Source organism: Colobus angolensis, unplaced genomic scaffold (genome assembly GCF_000951035.1).
Source record: "Colobus angolensis palliatus isolate OR3802 unplaced genomic scaffold, Cang.pa_1.0 Scaffold91, whole genome shotgun sequence".
Taxonomy (NCBI): domain Eukaryota; kingdom Metazoa; phylum Chordata; class Mammalia; order Primates; family Cercopithecidae; genus Colobus; species Colobus angolensis.
Window position 1 is genome coordinate 1,454,951 of NW_012123043.1, and position 24,548 is coordinate 1,479,498.

The following is a 24,548-nucleotide window of genomic DNA, read 5'->3' on the forward strand; positions in this document are numbered from 1 at the left end:
TCCTATGTGAAAATTTTGGGATGATTAAAGGCTGTATGTTTATTGGCCAAAACTAACATTTCCATTCTGTCAAAATTTATGTTATCAGGTGAGAAACTTTTGATAATAAACTTCACTAAAGTCAGGTTTGAATAGCTTAAAGGCAAAATGTCTTATGCATAAATCATGTTTCTTTTATTTTCTGCCATGATACATTTTATTATATTGTGGCATAACAAAATTCTTAGAACCAACTTTCTGACCAAGAGGTCTTTGGAAAGTAAAGAGTGATTTTTATATGTGTAAGAAAAAGGGGCGGCGGGGGGGGGGGAGAGCTTAATCAGCACTATTTCTGGCACAAATCATGCTCAAAGTGAAGCAATTAAAACATATTGGGCATTTCTGCACAACACTTATCAACAAGCAAACAGTCAAAATCAAAGCCTGTAACTGAACTCTTCAATCATATTGTTATAAATATTTGATAACTTCAACCATTTGTCATGTAGCAAAGGATATCTATAACTTTTAGCTGAAAGGATGTGTTTTCTTTGTTCTAAATATTTGAGATCAGTTTGTATTTAATAGAAACAGAGGCTCAGTTTGCTGTCTGGCCCAAAGTGGAGACTAATGGAAATGCTTCTGTTGAAAAGATTTCACTTATTGTATTTTATTACATTTGACATATTATTAGTAAAGATTCTAGAGGATGAGAACAGTCTCCCAGGTATCGTCTTTGTGTTTCCCCCAAAGCTCAATACATATGTCAAACGGTGAGTGCGCTGACTACAGAATGGTGTGCCCATGTCTCCTTCGTGTAAGTGGATCCCTTGGCAATTAAAAGTATATCACTGGCATTTTGTCCAGACCTCTGCAAAACATCAATGATGTGTAAAGACACCATTATATAAAAATAATTCTGCTTTGCTGATTCTGAAAATAGTTTATCTGACTATGAATGCCCAGGAACAACCCCAGATTGATATAGAATATTTTATGACTCATTGCAGGCTGATGAAAAGTGAATTTTAGTTAAGATAAGAAAGGCAAGCATCATGAATGGCAAGAAAAACAATCTTAGAAAATGTGTTGTATTTTTTTGTGTCTGATTTTGAAATAGCTTTTTAAAAACTTCCTATCAACGTCTTTCTAGAATCCATAATTGCTAATGGTTACAAGGATCAGCCCCAGGCAAATTGCCTAGTGAGATTTTCTGCAGCAGTGAAGGTAAACAAACCAGTCACTTTCTAAACAAACATTGCTTTTATGGTTATTTAAGCCTGCAGTATACACTGGAGCATTAAAATAATACGAGAACACACAGTATCTTCTGGTTATCATAGGAACATTTGGATAAAAGTGATCAAATGTCTAAACATACACAGAATCAGTGTAATACAAAATGTATTATAAATACATTGCAAAAATATTTTTAACCAGAAGAGGATATCAGAAATTAGAGTCACTGAATACAAGGCATTAGCAATCACTTAAGATGAACTATTAAATTGTGTGAGAGAGAAAGAGAGAATAAAAAAAGAAAGAGAACAAGAGAGGGGAGATTGAGATTTAATCACTATGAGTGTAAAATTCCAGAAGAAATAATTAAGCAAGGAGAAATATTAAATTTAATTGGAAATTAGGTCAAATAAAAATATACATTGGAAAACTTTGCCAAATGTTAGAAGAAATGTAGGGAAGAGGGAAAATGGAAATAAAAATAAAATTTATAAACTAAATCAAAATCATATGTAATTAATTATATTTTTGCAGAGCTTTTCTGTGAATCAAGGCAATCCTCAATCTGTTCTGTAGCAAGACAGTCTAGTTTCTCAGAGATCATTGGCAATCATTTTGATTAGCAAAGTAATTGTGGGGTAGTACTAAAATCCATTTCATTCTTAATTTGATGAACAAAAGACACTAATGCTCTTAAAGTGAGAATAACAATTATTTGTAGCCATTTTAAAGATAAATTTACAGTAAATCAATCCAGCAGTCATCCCTTTGATTATTTTTAAAGGATAAGAGCACTCTGAATAAACAATATATAGGTTTATCAGCTCAAAAACACAAAATAATTTTAGGCATTTGGTGACACTAAAATGCAGTTGGATTTGCCCAACATTTAACAGTTCTGCTCTTCTTTTGGAAGTCTTGATTTCTAAAAAATTAATAAGTATCTGAAAATCTCTGCTAACAGAGGTGCTAAGTGGACAAATACAGAGCAGGATAATTCTCACAATACTTACTCTCAACTTAAATTAATTAATTCTCTTCCAAGGATTTAAATAGGAGTATATATTTGGGTAGTCTTCTTCCATGTTAATCTTTTGAGAAAATGATGGCAGAAGTGAGTATGAGCAGAATGAGGTTTAATTCCCTACTATACTACTCTATATTTAAAATGATTAAATTTGGAATATGATATCATTAAGAGAAAGACAACATTAACACCTGTAAGTTGTTCAGATTGTGACATGTTGTACATTTGTGTATAATTCCAAAATGTGGTTGCCACAAAATAATGTGTTCACCAATAGCCAAGCTTTTTGAGCTGCCAGAAAATATCAAAACAATTGGTGCTCTTTGGAATGTGTAGTTAACTTCCTGCTAGGAGAGGAGTCACAGCTGCTACAGTAGCAGTGGGTTTCCAGATGTCAAGGCTGTGAGGATAGTGAGGTAATTGCAGGAAGGAAGGGATACAATTTTGTTATCACAGATTACCCTCCCCATTGAAAACTCTGGATACAGCATTAGTGTCAGTGCTTTGGATATGTACATTATGAACTGGAGGTCTTCATGTTGAAGCGTAGAGGTCTGTACATTTGCTTCAGTCGAAAAGGCTGGGCCAGACTTATTAAAAATACGTGGGGAACAGAATAAATGCTCTCAAAGCTGTATTATTGGATTTATAAAGTGTCTGTAAGTGTTAATATGCTTTATCAGCAAAAGTTGGTCTTATAAGGACAATAACCAAACAGCAAAGTTTAACTATAAATGTTCCAGTACTATAGCTCATCCACTGAATTAAGAGAAAACAAAATGTTTAGATACCAATAAATTAATCAGCAAATCTGCTTAAGGCCTTCTTTGTATACTAGTGACTGAGTAGAGGAAACAGATGATGATTTTCCCAGTATTCAACCTAGAAGAATTTCTTTCTCAACTTCCCGTGCTATGTAGTCAGGAGAGTACAAATTACTGAAAACTCTGTTTTTCATTCAGAAGCTAGAATCACGGTGCCATATTTCCATATGGGAATTTTAAAGACTACAGTATTTTGATATATGTTAGAGTCAAAAACAATACATATTTGTCCACACAAATTAAAGTGAAATTAATTGAAGAAATTCACTTTGACAATTTCTGTTTTTTTTTTTTGTTTTGTTTTGTTTTTTTCGGTTGAAGGGTCCTTATGACTTACTGTACTGAATATAGATATTAGCTTAAGTTTCTTTGTATATAAGTGGAATAATGGGTGCATTCGTTTCACCTAAAATAAGGCAGGGTTGAGGATATTGTGAAAGTTATGTGAGGTTGCCAATTCTGGATTCATTCTACCAGCCATGAAGAGAGGAACTTCTCATCTCACTCATACCAGATACACTATCCTCTGCTAAAACTCTAAGCTTTTCCTAGTTTTTGAGGACAGTTACATATCACCTTTGAATCACACTGAGCTATTAATGATCAACTAAACAGCCGAAAATCCCATGTGCCGTTCTTACTTCATGTCTCCCACATTCTGTAGAATTTTGAAGTTAGAGATAGAACTTTGTGCCTGTCTTGCTAAACCTGGCCTATTATATCTTACTAAGGGACACTGGATTGTACAATTCCAGAGAGTGCCACTCCTATCATTAACTCATAAGTTTTCTTCCCGAGGTTACACAGCCTCTATGGCTGCAGGTGGCCTTGTCTACATTTGAATTTTTTTTTTAATCATGGATAATTTATTCACTATAGTGGATGCCCTCTAGTTTGATTAATAATATGCCTTAAATTTAATAGAACCCTGTCAAACTCTAAATAAAGTTATTGAATTAGTGGGGTCTTAAAGTACACTTAGGTGATGACATATGGAAGGACAAGAGCTATGGGTACTTTAGGAAGGGTTGAAGACTGAGGACGTAAAATGATTAATTCTTTTGTGGCAGGTGAAATAAGGACAATTGTGGGAAAATATAAAAAGTATTCATAACAAAGTTTTTGCTAGTCTAGGAAGATGAACTTTGACTTTGTAGTAGGCATTTGAAAAAAAAAGGTTTTGGCTAATTCAAATCCCCATTTAGGAGTTGATTATCAGTTTTGTTTTTCTTTTAAGGTTTCCTGTCTTTCATTGGCATGTAAAGAATCTCTCGTTAAAAACAACCACTCTCCTAAGTCATTCTTTCCAGTGGTAATGCTGATTTGGTCTATTGCAAATAAGAAAACCCAAATGAATACAATTTATTTATTTTTATCTACACCGCCTTTGCTATTTTAATAAAAAGAAAGTTCTCAAGTCAAAATAAGTTGTACCTAAAATTAAGCATGTCTCCAGAACAATGACGCTCTATAGTACTGGATCACCAGAGAACTTGTTAGGAATGCAACTTCTTAGAAACTATGAACATGAAGCCCAGCAATATGCATTCCAATAAACCCTCCAAGTAATTCTGACACAGCTAAAGTTTGAGAAACTTTGGCCTAGCAAATCTATAGTAGTTGAGTGTTTCTTCAATAACTAAGCTGGAAGAACAAATGACCCAGTACTTGGTTAAAGGAAATTGTAATTTCTTTTCAATTTGAACATATTCACTATAAACATGTTTTATCACATTTCAAATATACTGGCAAGGATAAGTTCTCATATCCACTTTTCCCCTTTATTGCATGTCATATTATTTGTTATCAGGGAAAAACTTTACTGTAATTTAAAGGTGCAACATACAGAAACAAAGCATTGTTACCCTAAGCTCTTCATAAAGAAAAAATTGAACTATAATCATGCCACCATTTTATTATTTAGTTACTACAAGTTGGACTATAAATCCTCCCAAGTTTAATATCTGAATTTTGATACCACAGATTCATGGTAATATGTTCAGCAACATTACAATTAATACCTGAAAGGAAATGATCCCATATATATCCTTAGTGAACAATGCTGGGTCTACAAAAGAAAAATGTATTTTAACATTCATTGATCTAGATAGCTTATTAAAACCTCAAATTTTAAAAATATAATCAAAGAGAAATACTGGTATATTTAAATTTTGGGACCTTCACATCACCTAGTAAAGGGTTTTAAAGTAAGTGACCTGGAGAGGTGAAGTGGCTCATGCCTGTAACTTTTGGAGGCCAAACTGGGAGGATTACTTGAGTTCAGGATACCAAGACCAGCCTGAGGATTTCATCTCTACAGATAATTTTTTAAAAAATAGCTGGATGTGGTGGTACACATCTGTGGTTCCACCTACTCTGGAGGCTGAGGTAGGAGGATTGCTTGAGTCAGGGAAGTTGAGGCTGCAATGAGCCGCAATCACAGCACTGCACCTCAGCCTGGGCAACACAGCAAGAACCAGTCCCCAAAATAAATAAATAAATAATCTTCAGGAGCTTTGGGGAAAAAAATCCATGAAAGTCATAAAAAATAAAGAGCAAATCAGCTAAGTCATTGCAGGTGCTAAATGAGGAAGTATATACTCAAACACACACACTCATTAGATATTTATAAATTTATACTGAAGGGAAATCTTCAACATTTAATAAATCATGAATAGTTCATGTAGCTTTTTTCTTTTTACAGATGAGCTAAGCTAAAAGTTACTGGTTTAACCACTTTCACCATTTTTGAAACAATAATGGATCAATTCCATATAATATATTTTTTCTATTGTGTAAAACTTAAGATTTCATACTACCCGAATATTTCTCTTTTATTAACTTGCCTCCTAAGCTTCCATGTGACTGTTATTTTTCCCTTTCTTATTAATTTATTTCCACCAAAACAAACACATGCACGCGCGCACACACACACACACACAGAGGCGTATTAAGTTAATAGCTTCTCTACCATCCCATCATTAGTTAAAAAAAAGTTGACAGTCCATATTTTAGACATGATTATCATGATTATCAGCTCAATTTAATGATGATTTCCCAGGTTCTTTTCAGATTTTATCTTTCACTCTCAATATTTGTAGTCTCCCAAGAAATCCGTGCTTTAATACATGGATAAAGCCAACATTTATGGAATTGTGAAGGCTACTCTGCGGTTAAAATCAGCTCCGTGTAGAGTCATCATAGTAGGGTCTTGTTTTGTTCACTGCCAAAGAAAGTTACCTCTAAAAACCTATTACCGTATTTAACTATAACACACAGGAAAACCTTTTCATGCCCAAAGGCAAACATTTTGCATCTATTTACCTTATTTACATTGCAAATTTTCAAATAAGGCACAAAACATGAGCCTACATTCAACATCTTTCAACATTCAACATGTGTTGTATAGCAAATATTTCAAGAGATGAATATACCATTGATATTCTTATTTTTGTATCCTGCAGAAACGTTTGCATTGTAGAGCTATTCTTAACTTATTACATAAACTTTCCCTGTGCAAAATTCCTATTAATGTTAATTCAAAGAACCAATCAAACTCATTTTGCATAAAGTTAAATGAAGAAAGCAAACTTGCCTAGACAAATGGTCTAAGCAGATTTTGTTCTCTAGGGAACATTTGGGAATATATGGATATCACCATAGTGGGAGGGGGTACTCTTGGCATCTAGTGGGGAGAGGTCAATAATGCTGATAAAAATCCTCCAATGCACAGCAAATTTCCTCAGGACAAAGAATTATCTGGTCCAAAACATCAATAGTGGCACCTGTTGAGAAATTCGGGCCCAGAGAAAAATAGTGTTCTCTAGGCCAATATAAATTGGCCATAGTTACTGTAATTCCCATGTTTCCTACTTGAAAAATGAAAGCCTTCCATCATAGCAGTGTAACCCTGCAACATGAATGAAATTCACTTTTCTTATACTCAAAATCTCCGTTTCCACTCTAATTCTCAACTCCCAGGGAGAACTTTCCTTCTAAGTGCAGAAACTATGACTAATTATTACAGACAAGCATTGAATCTTTATTTATTAACTAATATTTTTGCACTGGCATTTTGAATTATGTGGTACATTGCCTTGTGTGAATGTTTAGCTTTGTTAATCACTTTCTTTTTCTGAAAAGGAAGTTATTACATTATGAAATTACTACTCCTTATAAAAAGTAGTTATTTCACTATCTATATAATTATTATTCCTAAGACTTTTATTTCTATTTTGTCACTTTCTAAATTTTCTTGTGATTGAAAATTAGTTGACAAAATACTAAATCACAGCCAAATTTCTAAACAATATAAGCTGTTGATTAAAATATACCTTTCGTTGTGCCTTTAAAAACTTTAGTTTTTAAAGGCACAAAAGGCACAACGAAAGGTATATTTTCTAGAAATGTTTTCTCTAGTGTACATTATGACCTTTTCATTTTTTAGCCAAAGGATGTTTCTAGGCTTCCCTGTCTAAAGATGTCACTCAAAATTTAGTATAATTTGCAACATAAAGGTAACAATAGACAATTGTTGCTGTGAATTTATAATTCATCTAGAAATATAAAAAATAAAAAATTGGGAATAATGTATTTTTGTGCAATCTGGTTTCAAGTTTCATTGAGTTATATCCTTCAGTGCTATTTGTAGAATATGGGCAGGTGATACACAGCTGCACTTCCTGTCCCTGAAGATTCTAGGAAAGACAGCTGGTGTGAAGCCTAATTATTTCTGCTATATTTGATTATAGAGAACTTTATTAATACCACAGATACTGCACACCTACAAATTCTGATGATATCTTCATATCAATTGTTACAGAGAAGTCTATAGAAATAACACGAAAAAATAGTTATGTTCACTCTCCTTTGTGATGATTTCCCTCTACTTTTTTTGGCTAAGAGAATTCAATTTTCCATATATACGAATTAATTATATGATAATAGTTTATATTTTTGACATATTATTATTATTTAAATTATGACAGCCATTGAGACAATTCAGATCTTCATAATATTCATCTGAATTTGGAGCCCATAAAATACAAATTAAGCCTGCCGACTGCCACATATTCTGATTTCTTAAAAAAAAGAAAAAGATTATTTTTATTTCACTGAGATGTGTCTTCAGTGTTTTGAGACTGAAACATTTGCTCTGAATAAATAACAGGTAGCACTTAATTGTGAAAATGGAAAACCCTTTAAGTATTGCTATTTCATCAAAATGTTCATCTTTAACTGAATAGATGACCATATTTTAAACATTTGAGTCAAAATATGTTTAGAATTAGAAAGCTAATCAAATTATGATTACCTAAATACATCTAAGACTTGCATTGTTAACCTTAAGGCAGTCTTGAAGGCTTTCAGAGCAATGACTTTTTGCTTTTTTAGTTTTCAAAAATCCTCATTTTCAGTAATATCACCACATACATTTTGTATGATATTTGAAATACTAATCTGAGTGGCTATTTCCTTTAAAATTGCTTTATTTCTCTAGAAAAACTAGAAAGCCAGTTTAGGGGTGTAATTTAAATTGTAAAAGCCTTGTTTAACAAAAATATTTACTGGCATATTTAATATGTTGGTTTTAAAAATATTATGTCTATTACATCTTCAAGAACAAATTATATTTTCTGTAGAATAAAACTGATTGTCCCCAACAGTAGGATCTAGCTGTTTATTGGTAATGCATTTCCTCCCCACCTCACCACTGCCAATTTTTATGGGAATTCTTATGAATGAGAAGATGAGAGTTTTTTCCCTTCTTTTTTATTTTTTAAGAATACAAAGCTAATAATAGAAAAAAAAAAAAAACTTCTGATTTCCAACAAAACTGATGAAATAGCTTACCTTCTTTTCTTCTGGATAATCCCTTTGTTCTGGTTAAAACTACAGAACTGTGAGTAATAAATAACTGGAATACACAAAAGTGAAATAGGGATTGTACTGGTATCCAAAAATAATATTTATTTATGTACAGAATTTGGTTGGGTTTATATATTTTATACATATACAGAGATCAGGAGATTTATTAGCAATTCAAGTAAGTTTTGCTATATGAATAATACACTCAGGCAATTCAATACATATTCTTGCCTATGTTGAATGATGGATGGTTACATTTAACTGTGGATATATTTTGATGATTATATTTCTTCTCAAACAGTTCTAACCAGTTTCTGAGAAAGTATTTTCTTCGCCTAAATATATGCAAAACTATAATTAAGCCAACAGCACTTATAGACAAGCTGAATGGCTTAGGACAGTTGATTTTCTATGCGTCATTTTCTTCATCTGAATATGAGAGTTGTATACACAGTTTCTATACTTTCTACCAGCTCTGAGATTCTGTTAATTCTAATGAAAAATAAGAGTAAAGCCAAATTATACATTGAAATTCTCCAGATCATAGTGAATATTATGCAAGGTAAACAGGTACCTACATTTATCATTTCATTGGTGATCCTGCTTCTATCAAAATTTATGCCTCAAATTATTTTATCTACAAATGTTTCTGACACCCATAGAGCACAACACGTTCAAACATGAACTAGTGGACAGGGGACTTCTGAGATGCACTGTCTCCTTTCTAAACGTACTCTGTTTTCTGGGGACATCCAGCATGGAACAGTAGTCAGAGGCCAAGAAACTACAGTAAAAAAAAAAAACTGGGTAAAGGGGAATGAGAGGAAGGAAAGTAAAACATAGAATTGTCAAAGAGATAAAATCAAGTGGAAAGTGTGGGGACACAGCAATGGGTCGGAGAATGGAAAGTAAGCGGGAAATGGATTCAGTGAGGAATCACCTACAGTACATCTTCAAAACTGGGAGCCTGATTCACTGTCAGACGCAGAAGTGTCTTCTTCCCAGACTCTGAGCTCCAGTAGCCACATCTTTAAATTGCCTGACTCCAACAGCTGATTTGGTTGCCACCACATAAATAGAAATTATAGCTTTCAACCCTTCATTTTATCTCTCTTACCTATAATCCTCTAGTTCCAGTCTGTCTGACCACTTGGCAAAGGTTTTTTCGTTTTTGTTTTGTGTTGTTTCAACATTATTGCAGCATTGGGGGAACACTTAAATACGTTTTACACATAGAGAACAGTAGACAGCCCTGGAAACCCTAGACGAGAAAAGATATATCCTGCTGGGAACATAAAATAGCACACAGGACACACATTAATGATTCTTGTAATTGTGATTGTCATATGTCTTATTAAAAGCCATCATTTACCTGGAGGTCTTTCTTGAAAAAAATGCAAAGATGCTTTACAGATTTTACTTAAGAATGTTTCTCAAAGCCTTACTGATCTATTTTCATAGGTATGTTGTTTGGTTAGGTCCTTCAAAGGGCTTCAAGGTTTACTTTTATATTGAAAAAGAGTGAAGATGAAAGCTATTATTTGAATACAGCATTGCATTCAGTGGCACCAAGATGCTTATTACAAGTGCCCCGATGAGACAGTCGAAGCGTCTCATGGAAGCCAGTCTCCTGTAATGTGTATTTTGGTGCCCTGTCTGCTGCTTCGCCTAAGTGATGTGGCATACATTTGATGAAAGGACAGTAAATGACATCAATTATAAAAGACATCTACTAATGAGAGGAAGAGAGAGAGAGATTGAAAAAAAGAAGAAGAAATTCTCCACAATTGAAACAGCAAAGCACTTTGATTGAACTAAAAGAAATGACGTACCTTAATGATGCCCTAATTTTAGGGTACCACCAACCAAGCTACTCACTTTTCTTTGGAAACATGACATGTTTCTTCAACTTCTGTACAACTGTCATTGAAGATTTAAATCAATCTGCCTTCAGTTTCCATCATTGATTGTTGGTAATGTTGCCAGGATCTCTGTACAAAACAAAACAAAAAGATATTATGTGAAACTCAGGCCATGCTGAGCAAATTAGCTGAAATTTATTTTTATCCTCTTATGGGGATGTTTTCCAGTTCAACAATCCATAGGGATCTGCCAACTTTTCACATTCTAAATTTTCTCCTTTCTAGGGCTACTAATTTGGTCGCAGAAAACATTTTTTTTTCCTCTATAAATAAGCTTTGTCAAATAGCAACCAGAGATTAGTGAAAAGATAAACTAGTTTTGAATATTTCTGGTATACTAATTGAATATAAGGTCTACATTTTCTCTCAATGCATATCCCATGTATAGAAACACTTAAAAATATTACATTAAATATTAGCATAATTGTTAAGAAAATCTAAGATTCTATTCTCAAGCATCTTATATAAATATACTTGCTTTTTAATCATCCAGTATCTCTAAAGAGACTTTATCTACCTAATAATAACATTATTATTTTATGTTAACAACGTTCTTCTAGTCTATGATAATAAATTTTCAAATGAGAAAACATTAAATGTGATTGAGCAGTATGATTTTCCCCCTTCAATTGTGCTAAATAAAGACAAATAAATCTGTTTCTTTTCTTTTCAATATTGAAGTATAGAATCTTGATACTTTGTTTTAAAAAAATACTGTAAGAGACTGCTTAGAATTTATAAGTTTGATGACCTTCTTAGGTTAGTCATTACATATTCTCTCTGCAGGAATGTATTTCTATTACTTACATTTCAAAGCACTATCAATATTTTCTTGAACATGTTCTATATTACAATATGTTTTCTTCCCATGGTATTCTATATTCAAAGCTCTAGAGACTGCTTAGGAAGCACAACTAAAGAGGTGTGAATGACCCTGTTGGCTGAAACTGCAAGGCAGTATATTGAAAAGCTTCACATGTCATCCACTGCTGTTGTTGCCTTCCAAGGCAGAGGCAGTGGGCTTGGCAGACTGGGAAAGGGCATAATCTTGCCTGCATTTTTTGGCTGGATTTTTGGGTCACTCTGGTTCACACTGGCTCACTCAGCTATTCTGTGTACATATACTTAGTAGTTAAATGACTAACAAAGGAAGGGTGAGTTAATATCAATCAATCATATAAACAAATATAAATAAATAAAGCAGATATACTTTAATAAATTAAAAGTCACAGAGTATCAGATTTAATTTTATAGCATGTGAAACATTCTGAAAAGTGAACAAATACACAAATCAACTGGTCTTTGGTGTAGTGACAACATAGCTTTGGAAGCTTTGGACTGATTTGTTTTACTGTATTCACCAGGGACTTCCTATCCTTATTAATACACTGAACTGTTCTGCATATCAATCTTAAAAGTTTTAAAAGACAACAAAAGTTTTGCACACTCCCTTCAACCGGACATATTAGCGTTTTGTAGTCAGTGCTGGCTTTGTAGATTTAGTGCCCATTTTCTTCAGTTGGCAAAATTCTTCATATTATAGATAGGTAAACTAAGGCTCTAAAACTCACTGAGATTTCAGAGTAGCTGAATAGGGCTAAAAAGTCCAAATTCCCAAACCAGTGCTCCCATTTGATAAACAAATAGATGAATACTCACATTATTTTAATATCTCAAATGAAATATTAATTTTATTAATAAATATTTTAACTACCTTGTTTAAATACTCCATAGTATTTTTCTTAGATTGGAAATGATATTGAAAATGTATCCTTAATTGAATGTTGCTCTGAGACTTAAAGAGTTTGTATAAAACATTTAACAGACATAGGGTTTACCTAATATTCTCTTTCCTTTCAATTTCCTCTCAATTATCTCTCATTAGATTATAAAGTAATTTCTCGGTCTCTTTTCTCTGTCTGATCCTCCTATTGACCAAATAAATTTAAGAAATTCAGGAGCTTGGAAGGGGATGAGAGAGAACAAAGTGTGTTGTCAATTTTTTAAAAATTTGTTGTAAAACTTTCTTTTTAATTAAAATGTCCCCAGTGCAATTTCTTGGTCTACTACTCCTGACAGCTACTATTAATTATACTTTCACCTGTTAAGGGTCTAACACTTTCTAAAACATATTAAGCCAAGCTTTCTGTAAGTATTGAGCCTATGTGTTAAGAACAAAATGATACTAAATGGATTTGGGTGAATATGTAAGCGGGCAGGAAGAAAAGCGTAACCATCCTTAGTAAATGACAAACTTTCTTTGTCTCCCAGTCCTAGGCTTTATACCTACACACTGCCTGGTGTGGTGTGGAGGCCGAGCAGACGGCCTTCACTGTTAGATGCCAGAAGAAGGGACTGCAGAAGCCAAGGCCCTGGGCACACAAGCTAAAACTTGCATGCTTGGCAAGGCTCAGATGCCAAGGTTTGAATCTCTAATAAACCACTCGCTGCCTCTCCAGTAATGATACCCTGGGGCTGCTGGGAGGGGATTCTTTTTATAGGAAACATACTCATAAGGATTTAATATTATCTTTCAGAACCCTTTGATTTAATGGTTTTTTTTAAAAAAAACTTTTCCCCCTTATTTTGTAGACCCTGTGATGTGAGCCAGTGTTAATTCCTAATCCAACAGTAGTATATAATCAACATCTCTCTACTGAGCTCAAGATTCCTTTTCCTTTTTAGCCATGTGCTTAAAAAAAATTAAAATATCTTGCCACTGAATGTCTTTTTACAGACTGAAAAGACTTTTAGGTTAAACAACATTTGTTAGGCTTTGATGCAATCAAATGCAATTTCAATCTTGAATTATTCAGCCCTGCCTCTCTGAAATTGCACATATGTGTCAGCTTTCAATTTTTCTCACTAGTGTTTTACACATGAAATCTATTTTCACTGAGAAAATGGAATCTTTGTGTCTTTGTCTCTAGGAGCGCTGCTTTCAGGCATGTTCTGGCAGGGGCTTTGACTGTCTAGGCACTGGGGGAGGGGCCTGGCAGTCATTTGTCAGCTTTTCTTGCATCTGTAATTTCTGGCCACTCAGCAGTACTAGCAGGTCTTAGAAAGGGGGTGAGGAGGGTGTGGGGAAGAGCTTGTCGTTGATGAAAGCCAAACCCCGAATAACTGCCCAATGTTAATGACCAAAGAGAGAAGGGAGAGTCTGAAAAACTTTATTGTGCTTTAAAGAAAAAGACTTTTTGGAAATGGCTAATTTACAAAATTGCACATGGTAACATTTTCAGATCTCAGTTTAGAAAGCCCCTGTCCATATTGTGTTACCGATTTCATTGCTTTTAGCTTGGCAAGGGCTCATGAAACTATTTTAATTTTCCACCAGTGGCTTCTGGTTATTTCTGCTCTTATTTCTTTGTAACAAAACTGACAGCCGAATTAAACATCTGCATTTTTTAATCTGAATTTCCCCCATAACTATTTTGCTTTTCTTCTAAAACTTCCAGATGTTTTGGTTCCTTTTTGATTTTAATGCATGCGAGTATATTTCTTCCCATTTCAAAGAGAGAGAGAGAGAGCTAGAGAGACTGACCAGATGTTTCTATATGAAAAGCTTTGTAATACACCAATAATCAGGTCAGTATTTTTGTCTCTTTATGAGTATATTTACATTAGAATACATCTCATTGTCTTTCAGCACTTTACAATTTGAGTCGATCTATGCAACTTATTGTTGTGGGCCATTAGATTTCAGAATCCACATTGTGATCTGTTAGTTAATCCTTGTGGCAAAGGAAGAAAGTAACCCTCTGTTATCTCAGTATCTAGTAACAGGGATAGAAGCTACTGTGATTTGTTTCTTATTACTTGTCTCCCCCCTCCCACTTCCCACTCTCGGGGAAGATAAGAAGTTGTAGGTTATGTGAAGCAACAATGTATTTAAATTCATTTTTCAGATTTGTGCAAACATTGATGGAATCATCAATATCTTGCCTTGAAGTATCTGGACAAGAGTTTAAAGAGTCTCTTGTATATTTCAAGAAAACCTGTTTCCCTTCATTAATAACAGGAAGCCTGGTAAACAGACTTTTGCTGACAAATGAAACTGAAACAGTAACATATACACAGAAACATGGGAAAAGAAAACAATGCAGCATTGTATGGTTATTCCAGAAGAGTAGCTCAGTTCAGATACACTTATGCAATACTCACATAAAACCCCAAAGTCAAAAATTATTAATCATATATTTCTGACCATGTAAACACACCCTTGCAGAGTACAATTATTTATCCCACTGCTTACTATTTGAAAATGATCTCTATTTAGACATTTAACATTTAGGCAGAAAATCATTATTTCCTGGAATATAGATTTTCCAGACTATCAAGTAAACATTAAGAAAAACAATCTTTAAAAAAACAAAACAAAACAAACAAAAAAATTATTAGAAGATTGTAAAAGTCCATTCTTGCTGCATACTTCTGGAAATGCAATGGGAACACATAATAAGATAATTTTAGTGGAGGTTTATTTTTGGGGGAGGAATGTATATCCTATTTGGGTAGTGTATATTTATGAGGTGTCGGGCATACTAAATGCAACAGTCATTAATTAGAGAGTTCACTGTGCAACTTGACCCACTTGTGCTTAAAGCTCTGGACAATGCTGCCCCTGGAAGTAATGGGTCTTTATCTTCCAACTGTATCATAGAATGGGAACTCACTGATCCCATATTGACCTTGACAGTAGCAAATTGAGGTTATACGTAGTGTCCCTGCTTAGAAACACTGAGTTTGAGTTTAAAATTTTTGTTTTGGTTTTTAAAAAAGAATCAGTTGCTTAAGTTACAGTTAACTATTAGGAATGAATTGCTTGATCCTTAAGTGATTTTTAAAAATTACATGTTAAAGGTGATTAGCTGAGAATGGTTAAATGTAAAATAAGCTTAAGCAGATATTTATTTCTGTTTATTTTAAGATGAATAAGAGAATAAGCAACAAAGGGGAACATAAGAACATGCTTTTTTTAATGATGTATTATATTGCACATTAAAGGATGTATTTTGGTGATTTGAGAGTAATTAAAAGACCTAAACTGTGCTACATAAGTAGAATTACTTGACTTCTTGGTAGGCTCTCATAAGTCGTATCTCAACACTAGAAAAATGAGAATGGAAAGTGTCCTGGGTGGCAAGGGCAGTGGTTTGTGACATGTATAATATACATTCATACAACTGACTTAGGAACTAAAAACCAAATTTATTTTTTTCTTAACCATACCCACAGTGGATGTAAATTTGAGTCAAAGAAGTTACACTCAAAACGGAATAGGTCCAATTACAAATAAACAACACTTGTTTCATATTTTATATATATCTGAGTGAAAGAGAAGTATATGACACACTTTAACTCCAGAATCTTATATTTATTGTGGAAATTGGAATCAATCAAATAAATACTTTGAATTTAAAGGAACTGTTGTGTTGGAATAATTATCAGAGTAGACCTTTGCTAATTGCAAGAGAAAGTAAAACATGTCCTTGGCTGTAAAATTTCAGTGAGTTTGTAGGTAAGCAAGAACAACATGCAAAAATTTAAAGTGATGAAAGTGTACTTATTTGAATTTTTGTTAAGTATAGGATGGACTCCATATATTGTGTTCTAGGTATATATTAATCACTTGGAGAAGCTTTTTGGGGAAAAAAGTGTTAATGAATCCTAAATCATAAGAAATGTCAATAGAGCTGTCGTTTGTTAAATCTTGTAAGAAGAAGAGAAAATCAATCAGGTTTCTTACTAGAATTATGCTATTTGCAAATTGATGCTTTGGAAAATATAAAATATCTTTCAAAAATTTTAGATAACAGTCTTCTTGGAAAACTTTTAAGTATAAACTAACTTATAAGTAATAATCATAAATTTATATAAAAACAAGGAGTATATCCAAATTTAAAATAATGATTTTCACAGGCAGATTCATTATCATACTCTCATTTCACAATATTTAAAGGTATTCTTGGAAATGGTTTATCATAAAGACCATGTACATGATATGACTTACATTGTTTAGTGATATGATCCCAGAGTCACCCCAAATCTGGTTACACTTATTTCTCAGGTAGGTTAGGTTGAATAGGATTCCCAATACCTGGCAGGAATAAAATTTCTCCTCCTTTCTTTGGCTCCATGAGAGCACAATGTACTAGTCTTTAGATGAATCTAACAGGAAAAATTTGGTGTATATATTTCAGAGAACAATGAGCTCTGTGCATAATTGTCAGAGCATCAGTAAATCATCTTGTTTGTGTAGGAAAGTACGAAAGAAAGTTTCATTTCTTGAAAATGAGATCTGGAAGAAAAAATACTATTGACCTCAGCATTATACATGCCACTGAACTTGGACAAAGATTCTAATCAAAGAACTAAAATATATAAAGCAAAGTTCCAAGTTAGACTTTTGTAAATGTTCTCATAGTAACGTCTTTTGGTTCAAGTGGTTTGTGTATGGTGTATAAATTTCATTTTTGTTTGCTCATCCTATAAACACATGATTGGTGATTTCTCTAGTATACTGTCTTCTAGTCTCCATTTTCTTTTTAGTAATCTGCCCCAGAAAACAGTAAAAATTCGCATCTTGACTTCTGCCTTTCCCTCTATTATTAATTTATTCATTTAGCTAGTCTTTTGTAAATTTTCTCTAACAGATATTCTAAAGGGATAAAATATATGGGCATAAGTGGAAACTGAAAAAATTATTTCTTGACTACTTGGTGCCTTCTAACACTTTCAGTAGCTCCTATAATCCATCTGATACCTAGTAAATTTCCAATACAAGCAGAGGAATTTCTGTTGTGAATGTCAGGTATGAACAGGGTAATCCCCTCAACAGAGTTTGCTAAAGAGCAAGGAAACAGTATTGGTAAAATTCTGTGACAGAGAATTTAGCAGCTTCAACACCTCCCTTCCTGCTCCCTTTTAAGATTCATTGTTACCATCAAACAAAACTCTAAGACTATTTCAGACTTCCCAAAACAAGGAAGTTCTTTCAAACTCCAAGCAGGTTTCTGGAGATCTTTTTGTCTTGCATTGTCGTGTGCTTTGCTTAGAACATCCCAATATATTTCCTGTCATTGTCATCATTCTAAACACTGTGACCTGTAATACACACTGAGCCCACTGGAGGAAAACATGTTATTTTGTTAATAATGTGCTAACAGCAGAAATTATTAAGATTGAAGAGCAGTTTTTAAAAATCTATTCAAATGTGAATAAATGATGGTTTTGATAGGACCTACATTAAAGTAACAATTACAATTTTATTTGTAGCGTAACTATAGGTCAAGGCTGGACATGCACATTGACTATAAATATCAAGAGTGCTGATTCTTCTTTAATAAACAACGGAACATGCCTAACATATAAAATCAACCTTTTTAGTTTGGCCTTACAATTAAAACAAAATGGTGAATCATTACTGCCATCCAATTAGCATCCTTTTTTCCAATTTCTCACCATTTACATGTCTTCTTCCTTCAAAGAGAAATCAAATTTGCTTTGCTAGAGTGTAAATTCTGTTTATAAATTCAAATTTTGTAGAGCAAAAGTATAACATTTGTCTTGGTGGTTTAACAAGTAGAATATTCATAATATATCCCATCCATAATATATTCAGAAACAAATTTAGCTCTGCTTTACAAAAACTACAGATATTTAAAAATGAAAATAATTTTGAAGTATAGTTTCATTTATTTTTGTTTAAATAAGAACTCAAATGATATTGCTTGCGAGAGTTTCTGACTTTTAAAAACCCATGGATTTATTTATAGATTACTTAGCAAATGTATAAGTATACATTATCAATTTGTTAAATTTTACTTGCTTCTAGATAAAGGATTTGTTGAAACCTTAAATATGGTATATAAATTCTCTATGAAAGGAAATTAGAACAATGTGTAAGCAACTTTTGGGAATTGATGCTGCTCAATTCTACATTTCTGTTCTTCACGGGTTGCAGTATCTCTAAAGTGTTCAGCTCACTTTTATTGAAGTGTGATAAATAGGCATGTCAAATTGTATACAGAGAATAGAACACAAATCAGCTCTGCCTGTTTCTGTTGTTTCTTCATTCTCTAAATAGGTATCCATTGCTCATTATAAACAGGGGATGTGCCCTTTTATTTGGCAGGTCTTATTTCTTCATTGACTTCCACATTTCATGGAATGGCAATAGAATCAACAGCCATTTATATATCTGGAAGAAAGATTTATTGAACAGTAAAACAACAGATTTTCTTTCCTTTTTAGTATATTTTGTATGTTCTCTTATAAATTCTATGGCAGGAAACAGTGACTGAGTGAAACTTGCTATACAAATTTAAATCTTATAATTTCAGGTAACAAAAATCATTCCTTTAATAATGTTTATTATGCAAAACCATCAACATTTATTTTTTGTTATGCACAATACACAATTTTTATTATACATAATGCAGCAATATTTTAAAATAGTTTGCTCATAAAATTAACACCGTAAATAAAATTTATTGTTCGTATATTATTAAAAAAGTTATTTTTTATACTATGTTACTAGACTTTTATCTATAATTTCAAGAAGAATTATTTGGTTGTGGTCTTGAAGCTCTATGAGAAAAGATTTCTTATGCTAATTGTAAGCTTAGCAAACTTAAATATTTGAGATATTTATGGTTTTGAGTGGTAGAGTATTTTTTTTATTATTGTTAATGGGATTAGAAAATTCTGAACTTTGGAACCTAACAAAACAACCAAATAACCATTTCATTATACTCTGTCATCATATTTACGATACTCATTGGAAGTAGAACAGAACAACACTAAATAGAAGACAGAAGATGATACACTTCAATTTTTGCTCTTACATAATCTTTTGAAAACATCTAAAATTTGCAATCAGGGTTTAAGCATGCCTGACTTTCAACGAATGCAATTTCCAAAAAGACAGACTTGAGCATCAATAACTCTGACAGGATAAATTACTCTATTCTACTTTTAGCAAATCTACATGCATCTATTATAGCATCTTCTTAGGAAAAAAAAAGTCACTTTTTCCTCTTTCATTGGAAGGAAACCTAGCATATAACCAATGAGATGACTCCCAGTAAATATGCAGTGCCATCTTGATTGCTCTTGGTGACTATCCATACTTAAACAGAGACTGTTCCTTTCTGTATTTTAATAAATCCTTAATTCTCTTTCTTATACTCTTCTATCTCCCATACTTACATTTGCAAATTCCCCTATGATCAAGGATTAGCACAACACTGAGGACTGAAATGAAAAGAAGGATCTAAGAGAAAATACCTTGAAAAAGACGACAGAACTTATCTTTGATGGAACAAAGGTTAAAAAATTCTCTTTGGACACTTGAAAAAAGTGTTTTCTTTTTTTTTTCTTAGAGAATAAGCAATTTGCGGGAGTCACCAGATTATCAATTATTTAACCTCTCAAGACTAGTGACAGGTTTTTCCTTTCTTATTTAGCTTAAATGATTATTTAGGAGTTAGGTCCTCAGAAAGTAAGGATTGTTTCCAATTCTCTGTTATTCTTTGTACCACTTAGCCAGAATATCATGCATTTTAGGGGCTGTCAATAAATACACAATGCATTAAATTCTCTTTGCGTTTCCAGAGGAAGGGGGTAGGGAAAAGAAATAAATGAATGCCTGACTCAAGAGGCTGAGAGTCTATTTGAGTGAGATGTGGGTCTAGTGGAAATATGCAGAAAAGAATCTTGTAGAGGAAAAATGACTCACAAGTATGTGAGGGGGAAGACTTTTTAATGTCAGTGTCCATATTTCCTGATTAAAGTGAGGGTATTTGCATCATGTTCTAGCATTCTAAATATAAAAGCAGCTAAGAATCTCCAAGAATCCCTTAAATTCTTATTCAAGAACAAGAAGAAATGAATAGGTTAGAACTCAAATATTATAATAAAAAAGTATTCTCTAGCACAATAAAATCATTACAATAAAACCTGTTAGCTGATTGGTTAGTGTTTTAGAGTGCTGTAAATGCATAGTAACTGAAAAATGTTTCAGAATTTAAAAAATAGGTCATTGGTTAATGATTCAGAATAAACAAATATGTGAATGGTCAGGACTAACAATAAAGTTAGACTTTTTCTCCTGGAAATAGTTTGTTAAATGATATCTTTGAAGATGCTTTTAATAATATTTATACTTTAAACACACATATTTAAAAACAAGGCAACACAGAAAATATCACTAATATGATATATTTTCCCCATAGAATGTGCTTGTTAAAATTGTTCAAAAATGAATTATTGCATGTTTGTGTTGAGCCTAAAAAAATGCAAAACACTGCTAAAATCACTACACTAATCTTTTGAAAATAAGATGCTAACAATTTTTTATGAAGCTAACCATTTAAGTCAATATTCAGAATTTTTCCTCATGCTAAAAATACTTTACATATTTTAAATCAAAACTCCTCTTGAATATGCAGAAGAAAACTGAGAACAAAATGTGAAATTTAGTAGAAGGAACAGTAGCTTTGGAGCTCTGGGATCTGTCTTGACTTGTGACACAAAGCATGTCACCCAGGCCTCTCTGAGAGATGGGGTTAATCCTAACAGATGAGCTCCCTAGAGAGTAACTGTGAGAATAATTACCATTGTAAATATGACATAATGAAGTCCTCTCAAAAAAGATGCTCTTTACATCTGGCAGAATCTTAGTAAAGTCTTATATAATAATTTGACCTTCACTGTAACTTAAAATACACCAGAATCCAGCCACTTCTCACCACCTCCACAGCTGCTGCCCTAACACAGGCACCTGCACCACTTGCCTGGATTATTGCCATACCAGCTTCAGTGGCCTCTATGCTTCATCCTTACACATTATCACCAGCCCTAGCGTAAGCTGTTCTTCACACAGAAGTCAGAGCGATCCTTTTAATTCTAGAGCCAAATCACATATGTCCACTGGTCAGATCCCAATAGCTTTCCATCACACTCAGAATAAAATCTTGAATCTTAACCAGAGCTTTCAAGGCCCTACATGATTTGCTCACTTCACTTCTTCACTGTGCCCCCTACCATTGTCTCCTTTTTCACTCTAATGACCTCCTTACTCTTTTGGTCAAACATCCTAATAACATTCCTGCCTCAGGGCATTTGCACTTGCTATTCCCCTAGTCTGGTCTGAAGAGCTCTTCTTTGGATATTCATATGGCTCCCACCATTCTTTCCTTCAAGGCCCAGCTCAAATAATATCATATCATAGAGGTCTTTCCTGATAGCTGTGTATAAAAGTTCATACCACATATAATAGTCTGTTCTCATGCTGCTAATTAAGACATACCCAAGACTGGGTGATTTATAAAGACAAAAAAGGTTTAATAAACTCACAGTTCCACATGTCTGGGAGGCCTCACAATCATGGCAGAAGGCAAAAGCCACATCTTAACGGGGTGGCAGGCAAGACAGAATGAGAGCCAAGCAAAAGGGGAAACCGCCAGATCTTATAAAACCGCCAGATCTCGTGAGACTTACTGCCACAAGAACAATGTGGAGAAAGCTGCCCCCATCATTTAATTATCTTCCACCTGGTCCCTCCCATAACACGTGGGAATTATGGGAGCTACAATTCAAGATGAGATTTGGGTGGGGTCACAGACAAACCACATCATTGCACTTTCATAATTCTTGTACTTTTCTTTTTAGTATTTATAGCCACCTGATTGATTACACATGTGTTTGCTGTGTACAGGGAATTTGTGTTTATCACAGTCTTCTCAGCAACTAGAAGGGTGCCAGATTTATAATAGGTACTCGATAAAAAATTGTGGAATAAAACAATGCATGAGCTACCAATCAGTCACAGAGATATATCAGCCATAAGATGTTTTAGGATTACATCTATCTGTTGTATTTCATAATCACTTCTTCTCCTAGTCTTATAATGGTACTTCTGTTATATGCAATTCATTTGTTTCTCAATATTTATCCTTCGATAAGCTCATTATTTGTGCTTTTTAATGATGAATGTTTAGGACATACTTCCATTAAAATCTGTAAAAGTAATCATTGTCTTCGACATTGGTCATGTATTGGGCATAGATTTGTAATTCATATAATTAGAACCCCACTCCTATCTGATTCCCCTCAATTCCTAAGGTTTTTGTATTCAGTTTATTTTAAAAATAGGACTATTTGAATATTACAATTTAGGAAGAGGCAACTTAGTACTCTTCACATTTCTAGAGATATTCACGTTCTAGAGCTGGCTTTTGGATTTCTTCAGGGATTTTTCTAAATCCTTACACATTAACTCAATATTTTAACAAATATTTACTTTTATCTATTAGATCAAGGGCTCTCTGCTGAATGATTGAGATCCTGCCTCCAAGGATTGGTCTTCTAAGGATGAAAATACAGTAACACAAGAAACAGTGTTGTAAGTAGCCTTAAAAGAATAGGGGTGAATGGTTATTGATGTTTAAAGAAGAGATTAAGTACCACAGTGGTAGATGAGTAAGTATTAGAGAAGGTGGCATTTGAGTTGAACTACATTTGGATATTCAGAAAAGAGCAAGAAAAAAATCATCTCAATAGGAGGAAATAGCAGAAGCAAATTTGGGAAGTATATGGAAAAGAAAACAATAGGTTCACATAATAATGGGAAACCTTGGGCTATGATTGTTTACACATTCAATTTCTTTGTTTAAGAGTATGCTTACTCTAATGCACAATATGGCCTAAATATAAGTGGACTTGTACATACACTTGAAAACATGTACTTCAAAAATATAATTTTCTTTTGTTTTTCCTACTTGTATAGCTTATAAACTCCCAAAATCAATGTTTAAGTTACATTAGAAAATTCAATAAGTAATACATACAATTGCAGCAATGTAGGCATATGTAGCTTTGAGCCCTTACAGAAAAAAAATCACATGAGTTTTAAATATTCTTTATATTCAGGGTAATCAGAGTATGTGGCACACACTTTAAGTTACTATTTAAATGTGTTCATATTATCAGATATTTGCTTTCTTGATAAAATACCTGCCTACATATGCACACTCAGATGGTTTTCATGTTTTCTATGCCTAGTGATTATGAACATGGAGAACTTGCTAGGGAAACTTAAGATAAAACTGCTCTTCCATTTTTGTATTTTCAGTGAGAATCAACATGTTATCTCCTACATGCAATTCATGACTTCACTATAACTATTTTGACACATTGCATTACTAGCAAATACATGGCCAAAGAAGGACACAGATAACTTTTAATTGTTAGAAGGCTTGCATCATGTGTGAATCTCAGGCAGAGCAAAAAAAAAAAGTAAACTTCAGTTCGAATGTCAGTATTAGGCATAATCCTCATCCCAAAGCATCGTTTCCTTTATATAGTTTCTTTTTCGAATGATTTTGAGCAAGGCAGAGCAATTACGTGGGGTGCTGGCGGAGGCCCATGCAAACATCAGCCCCAAGTGACCAGGCACACACTCTCGGGAAGTCCATATGTGAATTAACAACTGAGAGTTTTTCCTGTGTGGGTTGCATTTGCTTTTTATACTTTGAAATAATAAAATTATATCTGGCTTGAAACTACACCAACTTCAACATGTGCTCCAAATGTGTAAATGAAGACAAATGCGAAGAGAAAAATTAATGGCTGCCTGTTTTTAAGTCTTTTGTTTAGAGAATAAACACTTGAGGAAAAATATGA

General features: G+C 33.4%; 1 long non-coding RNA gene across 1 annotated transcript in view; it reads right to left on the minus strand.

Annotated features, from left to right (window-relative positions):
* LOC105504304 overlaps positions 1-24,548 on the minus strand; it is a 131,376-nt gene that overhangs the window by 83,293 nt on the left and 23,535 nt on the right. Inside the window, exon 2 of the long non-coding RNA XR_001000592.1 lies at positions 10,770-10,928. This is a non-coding gene — a long non-coding RNA (uncharacterized LOC105504304). The remainder of the gene's footprint in view (positions 1-10,769; positions 10,929-24,548) is intronic.